At 41.4% G+C, this 10,582-nt stretch overlaps 1 non-coding gene across 1 annotated transcript; it reads right to left on the reverse strand.

Moving 5' to 3' along the window:
- Nucleotides 1–867: 867 nt before the first annotated feature.
- On the reverse strand, nucleotides 868–996 carry LOC142441562 (small nucleolar RNA SNORA19). The gene has a single exon (XR_012782931.1). It is a non-coding gene; the product is annotated as a small nucleolar RNA SNORA19 (small nucleolar RNA).
- Nucleotides 997–10,582: the final 9,586 nt, after the last annotated feature.

Here is a 10,582-nt window from a genome sequence, read left to right on the forward strand (position 1 = left end):
CGAGCTCAGGTTTGTGTTGGGATTTTTTTTTCTCTCTTTCTTCTTTTTCCCTCTTTCTTCTCTTCTCTCCCCCTCTCTCCTATCATATGCCACTACTGGTTTCCAGGTCACTACCCTCCACTGAGGGCAAATCAACCCAAATAGCAGGAAAAACTCCAGCCTGCCCTCTGTGGGAGTACTGTACACCACACAAGGCAGCCAGGACAAAGATCTACACTGCGCTGCACTGTTGAGGAAACCTCCGCCAGACCTCTAAGGTGATCTCATCAACTTGGGCAATTCTGCCCAGCACCACTGGGTCCTGGCATTAAAAGGACACACAAACCTGCCATTGTGGGGCAGGGTCTAAACCCCTCTGGCACCACATTCAAGCAACCAGGGATCACCTATCCCTTTATTCTTTATTTCCTCCTTCTCTCTCCTCCCTCTTTACCATCACAGCCAATATTAGTGAACACAGTTGGGCTTTTTCCCCCTTCTTTATCTTTATTTTCTTTTTCTTTCTTTCCTCTTTCTGACTTTCTTCTCTTTGCTCCTCTCTCTGTTTGTATGATTCTCTCTTCCCCTCTCATTCCTTTCACATGCCACTGCTGGTTCCCAGACCCCTACACTCTGTCCAGTGCAACCCTGTCCTCCCAGTGGGCAGCCTGAACCCTAAGACAGTGCTGCACACAGGACAAGTCAGTGCTACACACAGCACAGCACGGGGTCAGCTATTTCTTTAACTATATTTAAAATTCTCTCTCCTGTCTTTCCTTTTCTCTTCTCTTTCGTTTCTTTTTTGTATTCTTCTTTCACGTTGTCTTCTTTTCTCCTCTTCTTGTAGCTCTATTCTATTTCCTCAGAAGATTTAGTTCTCCTTTTTTTTAATGTGTAGAGGTGACTGACAGCAATGGCTAGAGTAGCCACACTGCTAATTTACCTCCAATGATTCATGTGGCACATCAGGAATATCCTTTTGCTCTATATAAAGAAAAAAGACAATGAAATGTGCACTAGTTCTTCTTTTTAGTTGTTTTCTTTTCTTTCTTTCTTTTAAAAAATATTTTCACTTTTGTTTACTCTGCATTTTAGTTGTGTGTGTGTGTGAGTGGGTGTCAGTATGCTTGTAATTACTGTTGCAGTCTGTGTCTTCCTTTTTCTCTCTTTCTCCTCTCATTTCACACTCTTTCCTGTCACAAGCTACTAACAGCCTCCAGGCCACTCCCCTCTGCCTAGGGCAACTTTGAAAGCCCACTGGGGGAGTTACCACCCGCATTTATTGGCTTGGCAAGCAGCTAGAGAATTCAAACTGGTCCTCTTTCACACATCAAAATGAAGGGGGTTATCCCCTACAAAAGGTGGGGGTATCCCCAGCCTAAATTCTGAGGCACTACAAGTGACTGGGGGAAATTCATAACCACCACTTGTGGGGTTCTACACTTCTGTGAGAACATGCACTCAACCTCCAAGATGATCTCTCTGTATACAGTAATTCCCCTGTCACCTATAGAGCTCTATACCAAGGAGGTAAATTCGCATGCCCTCCTCAGCACTAAAGTTTCAGAGAAAGACACCACAGGCCAGCCGACTTGCTCCAAGAACTGTGAAACCTACTTAGAGATCCGCCAGGGAAACCACACCCTCATGGACACACAACAATATCACATGAGAGGAATATCCAACACACATTCCAAGTAACAGAATAGTGGATGGCTAGGATAAGAGTGAAACCACGGGAAGATATAGCAATAGCCCTAACCCTCAGTAAAACTACCAGCAAGTAGTTCATAAAAGTAATCATACAAACCCCCCAAGAGAGAGCCAGGGCCCTTTGACTCAGGAAGATGGCTCCAGGCTCCTCTAAAACAACACATAAGTAGCAACCAGTTCTAACAGCTTCGACGAAAAAGCAGGAGAAACAGAAGACAATGTTGGAAGAAGTCATGAACCTACTGATGGGCATAGAAGAAGCACAGAAAGAAAATTTCCAAATGTTGCTTGGAGTCACAAAGGATATGAGGGAAACAATGCAGAAAAAAAGATTAAATCATAGAGGAGATAAAGGCAACGCACCAAAGGTAAATACAAGAGTTGAGGGATGAAATAACAAAATCCAGTGCCAAATTGACAGGCGTTGCCAATATGCTTGAGGAGGCAGAAAATTGCACCAGTGACCTAGAGGATAACCAAGCAGACCTCAGTAAACTGGAAAAGCAGTCAAATAAGACAATCAAAGAAACTGAAGAAAACCTGAGAGCCATGTCTGACACAATTAAAAGGAACAAGATTAGAATAATTGGACTACCAGAACAAGACAGAACAAAGAAGTCAACAGAGAAAATAGCAAGGGAATTCTTAGAGGAAAGCTTCCTCAGCTTAATAAATGAAAATCAGACAACCATTCAAGAGGCTGAAAGAACACCAGCCAGACTGAATCCCAAGAAGATGTCACCAAGACACATAATCGTCAAATTATCTAACTATGAGGAAAACAAGAAGATCATGAAAGCAGTTAGGAAAAAGCAAACAGTCACGAATAAAGGTACACCAATAAGAGTATGTTCAGATCTATCAGTGGAAACAATGAAGAAGTGGAGGGAATGGAGTAACATATTCCAAAAATTGAAAGAAAACAACGCAAACCCAAGAACACTTTACCCAGATAAATTATCTATTAAGGTAGATGGAGAAGTGAGAGTCTTCCCAGACAGGGACAACCTCAATGAATACATAAAAAGAAACCTAGTCCTATAAAATATCCTTGCCAATCCAGTATGGGCAGAAGATCAACACTCACTGAGGGCAAATAAGAGACCATCACATAGAACAACTCCACCCAAAGAGGAAAACACCCCCAGGATAGCATCAGCTCAATAGTGGAAAGAAGGCAAACATAAACCACACCCACAAAACAAGCGGATAAGATGGGTAGATAGGAAAATATCCAACACAAATGTTACAAGATGACATCACAGAGTCCACAGATGGATATAATAACACTGAATATAAATGGCCTGAACTCAGACATTAAAAGGCAGAGGCTAAGAGACTGGCTCAGGAAATGTAACCCATTGATCTGCTGACTCCAGGAGACTCATCTTAAACTTACAAGGAAAAACAGGTTGAAAATTAAAGGATGGAGAAAAATAAACCAAGCAAATCATAATGCAAAAAAGCAGGGGTAGCGATCTTATTTCTGACCAAATTGACCTCAAAATACAGGCCACAACAAGAGATAAGGATGGATGCTATATAATGCTCAAGGGAACAATAGACCAAGAACCAGTGAGCATAATAAACATATATGCACCTAATGAGAGACCTGCGAAATTCGTAAATCAAATACTCCAAAAAGTGAAAAAAGAGATCATAGGCTCAACAATTATAATTGGTGAGTTTAGTACACCACTCTGAAAAAGACAGATCATTGGGAAAGAAACTCAATAAGGAGGCTACAGAACGAAATAGCACTATATAGTATGACTTGACTTGATAGTTTCAGAGCTTTCCACACACATGCAAAAAATTCACATTCTTTGCAAGCCCACATGGCACATATTTAAAAATAGACCACCTGCTGGGACACAAGTCGAACTTGAGTCAATTCAAGCACATAGAAGTTATAGCGAAATCTCTCTCCGATCAGTGCGTTATAAAGCTGGAAATTAACAGGACAGTGAGCAAAACAAGGGTAAACAATTGGAGGATCAACAATTTCCTATTGCAAAAGGAGTGGGTACTGACCCAGATCAGTGATGAAATCAGGGAGTTTCTATCAATCAATGAGAATGAAAATACGATGTACCAAAACCTGTGGAATACAGCAAAGGCATTTATCAGAGGAAGGCTGATAGCAATAAATGCACATATTAAAAAAGAAGAGAGACTCGTGGATGATATGATGATCCAAAATTTACACCAATTAGAGAAGAGTCAACAAAACAACCCTACTAATAGCAAGAGGATAAATATAATAAAAAATCAGAGCTGAGATACAGGAGAGGGAAAACAGGAAAACTATGGAAAAAATTAATGCCACTAAAATCAAGAACTATAGACCATTATCTCCAATGATTATCAATGCAAAAATTCTTAACAAAATACTGGCCAATAGAATACAAAAACATATTAAAAAAATAATTCACCATGACCAAGTGGGATTTATACCAGGGAAGGTACAACATACAAAAGACCTTCAGCATTTTTCACCACATTAGCAGAAAAATTTATAAGAACCACATGATAATATCGATAGACGCGGAAAAAGAATTCGACAACATCCAACACGCATTCCCATTTAAGACACTTAAGAAGATAGGAATAGAAGGAAAATTCCTCAAAATTATACTAGACAGATAAGAAAAACCAACAGCTAATGGGGTAGTTAACAGAGAAAAGATGAAAACAAACTGAAAAATGGGACCAGACAAGGATTCCCCTTGTCCCCACTACTATTTAACATTGTACTGGAGGTCCTAGCTAACAACATAAGACAAAGGAAAGACATTAAAGGTATTCAGCTGGGGAAGGAAGAGGCAAAATTATCATTATTTGCAGACAATATGATTCTATACATTGAAGATCCATTAAACTCCACAAGCAGAGTCTTGGAAGCAATAGAGGAATATGGCAGAGTGGCAGGATACAAAATCAACAAACAGAAGTCTATTGGATGGCTCTACCCATCAGACAATATCACAGAAGAGATGATTAAAAAGGTAGTACCCTTTAAAATAGCCAAGTACAAATTGAAATACCTTGGGATATACCTGACTGAAAAAAGAAAGATTTGTATGAGGAAATTTATAAAACACTACTTTAAGAAATCAAGATTAACCTCAACAAGTGGAAGAACATTCCATGCTTGTGGATTGGCAGACTGAATATAGTAAAGATATCAGTTCTGCCCGATGCACTGTATAAGTTCAATGCTAACCCGATATGAATACCACCATCCTTCTTCAAAGAATTGGAAAAACAGATAACCAACTGCAAATGGAGGGGGAGAAAGCCCAGAATTAGCAGAGAACTACTCAAGAAGGACTAAGTGGGAGGGCTTGCTCTACCTGATTTTAGCATGTACTATACAGCCACAGTAGTCAAAACAGTGTGGTACTGGCATAATGACAGATATTCAGACCAATGGAAAAGAACTGAACACCTAGAAATAAAAACATCAGCAAAAAGGCAACTGATCTTTGATAAGGGCCCCAAAAATATCCAATGGGAAGTAGATGCCATCTTCAATAAATGGTGTTGGAAAAAATGGATATCTACCTGCAGAAAAATGAAGCAAGACCCTTACCTCACTCCATGCACAAAAAATAAATCCAAGGTAGATCACAGACCTTTAGATAAAACCCCAAACAATTAGGGCCATTAATGAGGGAATTGGGACAAACCTGATAACCTTGGCACAGGGAATACATAGACTATCAGAAATAGGGAAGGATACAAACACAGAGGAGTCACAAATAGACAAGTGGGATATACTGAAGATAAGACACCTGTATAAAGCTAAAGAATTCACCAAGAAAGTACTAAGAGAGTCCACCGACTGGGAAAACATCTTTAGCAATGACACATCAGACAATGGCCTTATTACTAAAATCTACAATACTTTGAAAGCTTACAATAAAAGAAAAACTAATTGCCCACTGAGGAGGTGGGCAAAGGACCTGAACAGAAGTTTCACAGAATCTGAAATCCGATGGTAAATAAACATGAGAAAATGTTCCCAATCATTAGCCATAAGAGAAAATCAAATCAAATCAAAACAACTGTAAGATACCACCTAATACCTTCAAAGAGAGCCCAATTCAAAAAATCAGAAAGCAACAAGTGTTGGAGGGGCTGTGGTGAGATAACAACTCTCATCCACTTCTGGTGGACTTTTAGGTATGTATAGCCACTATGGAAATAGATTTGGCAATTTCTCAAACAGATGGAAATTGAGTTACCATACAACCCAGCAATCCCCCTACTGGGCATATACCCAGAGGAGGCAAGGGGAAAAAACCACAGCCAGACATCTGTGCTCACATGTCCTTTGTGGCACAGTTCACAATCGCAAGGAGTTGGCAACAACCTAAATACCCATCAACAGATGAATGGATTAAAAAACTGTGGTGCATACATACAATGGAGTACTATGAATCGCTAAAGAGCAGTGATGAACACGTGAAGCATATCGCCACATGGAAGAACTGGAGGAAATTATGCTAAGTGAAGTAAGGCAAGCACAAAAGGACAAGTATAACATGAGTCCACTGAGGTAGGTATATATATATATATATATATATATATATATATATATATATATATACACACACACAGAAAGGTAAGTGCAAAAGGGGCACAGGGAAAAATCTACTGTATACAACACTCCAGGTGTGAGGTCCAGGTAGGATGGCAGGGGCCAGACCAAATCCAGAGATACTTATGGTAGCCAACTAAAAAGGGGGTGGAGGGAGGAAAGGGGAAAGAAAAAAATAAATGTGTGATGGGGGAATAGGGCACTGAGCCACCCAAGAGGAGGATATTGTTTGTGTCTCCACAGGGAAAGAGGGACCAGGTACAAAGCCAGTGCCAGATGAATGCAGTGTGCTAGCAAGGAGTGGGGAGCCAGTGGAGGGGACTGAGGGCTCGGCCCCATACCAGCTATGTGGACAACTGCTCCTCCCCCCAGAAGAATTTACCTGAGAGGACGGCACTGAAGTTGCAGCTAGGAGAGAGGAGGCATGTCTGATCAGAGCAAATGGGAGCAAATGAAGGGGGAGGAAGAGAGAATGGAGCACATCCTGGCCCATCAGGCCTGGAGGACGATATCCCCACTCTGAACAGCCAATGCACAGAGTGGACAATATGGCTGATCCCACTACGAGACACACCAACCCTTAATGGCCCAGGGCCCTAAATGGGACAACACTGGAGACTCAGTGTCAGAACTGGACCAGATTGACCCTGTGACACCGAGGCAGACCACTAATAGTGTGCAGCAGGGCAACCATGGGAGCAGAGCAACGAGCCCTGAGAGAGTTCAAAGGACAGACTCTGGGGCCAAAGCATGTTATCCCATTGGACATGACTGAAGGACACACTTAGAGATCAAAAGTCAGACCTTGATCTATTTACAGGTTTTTCTTTCTTTCTAAATTTTTATCTTTTAATTAATTTATTCTTCTATGGGTAATTGGTTTTCTTTTTTGTTGTCATATCTGTGTTCTCACTCATCGCCTATCTTGCTATGGCTTGATTCTTGGTGCATATTATTATCTCTACAGATCTATCTGGAAAAGATAGACTGGATGAATAGTCTGGAGGAGAAAACAACGGGACCAATGGATCCTGGAGAACACGGGAGACGGGGAGGAGGGGGCAAGGAAGTGGTGCTGACCAGCCCAGGGACAGGGGAGCAATAAGTGATCCAAAATCATTGGCAAGGAGGATGTGAGAGGCCTGGTAGGGATTCAGCAAGGGCAATGTAACCAAGAGAAATTACTGAAACCCTAATGAAGGCTGAGCATGATAATGGGACAAGAGAGAGGTAAAGGGAAATAGAGGAAAGAACTAGGTGACAAAGGGTTTTTACAGGGGTCTAAAGACTGGAATGTACATGTGTAAATGTATTTATATAAGGAGGGTGGGGAAACAGATCTTTGTGCATATATTTATAGGTTTAGTATTAAGGCAACAGATGGACATTGGGCCTCCACTCAAGCACTTACTCAATGCAAGAACACGTTCTATTAAATTGACATTCCAGGATGCACACCTTCCTGACAAGATTGCTGAAGAAAAATGTGTGCATAAGCAAATGTGGTGAACAAAGCTGATGGTGCCCGGCTATCAAAAGATATAGCATCTGGGGTCTTAAAGGCTTGAAGATAAACAAGTGGCCATCTAGCTGAGAAGCATCAAAGCTCACATGGAAGAAGCACACCAGCCTGTCTGACCATGAGGTATAGAAGGTAACTGTTATCAGACATCAAAGAACTAAAAATCATATCAGTGGGTGCCCACCTTCCTGATATGATCACTGAAGACAAACATATCCATGAGCAAATGTGGTGAAGAATGCTGATGGTGCCTGGCTATCAATAGATACAGCATCTGGGATCTTGGAGGCTCAAAGATAAACAAGTAGCCATCTAGTTCAGAAGCGACAAAGCCCACATGTAAGAAACACACCAGCCTGTGTGAGCACAAGTCGTCGAAGGGATCAGGTATCAAGCATCAAGGAACAAAAAATCATATAATTGAAAATGTGGGTGATTGCAGAGTGGAGACTCAATGCCCATGGGTAGCCAACCAGACACCTCCTTACTGAAGGGTTGTGGGAAGAAGATGAACAAGGTGCAGGGTAGCAACAGGGTGAAGAACAGGTTGCAGGGTAGAACAGGGTGAAGGGTTGTGGGGAGAAGATGAACAGGGTGCAGGGTAGCAACAATGAAACATATAACTTTCCTCTAGTTCTTAAATACTTCTTTCCCCCACTATCATGAACCCAATTCTACCTTACAAATCTGGCTAGACCAGAGGATGTACATTGGTACAAATAGCAACTTGAAACAAAGGGAATCCAGGACAGATGACTCCTTTGGGACCAGTGGTGATAGTGGCAATGCCTGGAGGGTGGAGGGAATGAGAGGTAGAAAGGGGGAACTGACTATAAGAATCTATGTGTATAGCCTCCTCCCTGGGGGATGGACAGTAGAGAAGAGGGTGGGGGAGATGTCGGACAGTGTAACATATGACAAAATAATAATAATTTATGAATGATGAAGGTATTATAAGGTAGGGGGAGTGGAGAGGGAGGAGGGAAATAAGCAGCCGATATTAAGGGCTCAAGTAGAAGGCAAATGTTTTGAGAATGATGATGGCAACAAATGTACATATGTACTTGACACAATGGATGGATGGATGGATAGTGATAATAATTGTACGAAACCACAATAAAATGATTTTTAAAAACAAAGAAAATATGATAAAAAGATTATTAAAACATTTTAAATGCGCAGTGAACATGAGCAGACATTTCACCAAAGGAGACACAGAGGCGACACATATCAAGAGATGCTCAAGAGCGTTCATCTGAGAGCTGCTACCGGAGACAACAACGAAGTAACACTTGACTCCAGCAAGAGAAAAAATATTAATTAATAAGAAAAAGAAAACAATGAATGCTGGAACCCCTAAAATGGAAAGACCACTGAAGGATGATGCTTCCTCAAAAACATGCTGATGGAAACACCTTAGGACCCAGCAATCCCTGTATTTGATGTACGAACTAGGGAAACACGGATATATACGTATCCATGTTCAGTGCGTCAGCATTTAAAACAGTAAAAAGATGGAAACTCCATCAATGCCCATCAACGAAAGATTAGTACATACCCACAGTGGAATATTAACAGAACAGTAAAGGAAAAAAATGAATAAATGGCAAATACTTTATAACGTGATTGAAAGTGGAGGACATTTTGCTGAATGAGATTAGTCTGTCACAAAAGGACAGATATTGTATAAACCATAATGATAAAAGACAAGAAAAGGTGTTCACACAAAAAAGAAAATTCTTGGCTGGCTACTAAAGGTAACAGGATACCAGAGGGAAGGGAAATCACTGGCTAGAGGGAAGAAATATTAATTTGAGTGTAGGGGTACACAATATCTGATACAAGAAAAGTATCCAAAAATTAATGGAGGCAGGAAAACACTTGGATGTCTGCAAGACTTAAAGGCAATGAAAATAAGTTATGTATATATGTATATATATGTGTATATATATCACTGCTACTGACTTCTGCTACCTTAATACTAAACCTATAAATATAGGCATGTAGATCTATTTCCCCATCCCCATATATAAATATATTTGCATATGTACATGTCTTTATCTAGACCTCTATAAATGCCCCTTGCCTCCCAGCTCTTTCCTCTATTCCCCTTGACTTTCCTCCTGTCCCACTATCATGCTCCATCCCCACCTGGGTTTCAGCAATACCTCTTCATTACATTACCCTTGATCATGCCCTACTAGGCCTCCCACACCCACCTCACCACCAATTTGGATCACTTGTTGTTCCCTTGTCCCTGGGTTTGTTAACACCACTTCCTTTCCCCCCACCTCCCCCTATCCCATTTCCCACCAGAACTGTCGGTCCCGTTGTTTTCTCCCTCAGATTGTCCATCAAGCCTATCTTATTTAGACAGACCTGCCAAGATAATAACATGCACAAAAACAAGACAGAGCAAAACCAAGCAACAATATATAACAACAACAGCAAACCACTGACAAAGAACAAAACAAAACACAACAAGAAAGAAAAGTTTGTGGATAGTTCAAGGATCGTTTGTTGGCCTTTAGGAGTATTTTCCAGTCAAGTCTGTTGGGGCACCATGCCCTGGCCCCAAAGTCCACCTTCAGCATTCCCTGGGAACCTTGCCACTCTTTTCCCTTGCTGTTCCACTGCACCCCCACCCCACCCCACCCTCCAGTGTTTTGCCTTGGTGTGGTGGGATCAGGTTGGGAACAATCCCCACACTGTGTCTCCAGTGCAGTCCCCGCAGCCATGGGTCAGTGAGGGACATCATGTCT

This window comes from Tenrec ecaudatus, chromosome 2 (genome assembly GCF_050624435.1).
Source record: "Tenrec ecaudatus isolate mTenEca1 chromosome 2, mTenEca1.hap1, whole genome shotgun sequence".
Lineage (NCBI taxonomy): Eukaryota > Metazoa > Chordata > Mammalia > Afrosoricida > Tenrecidae > Tenrec > Tenrec ecaudatus.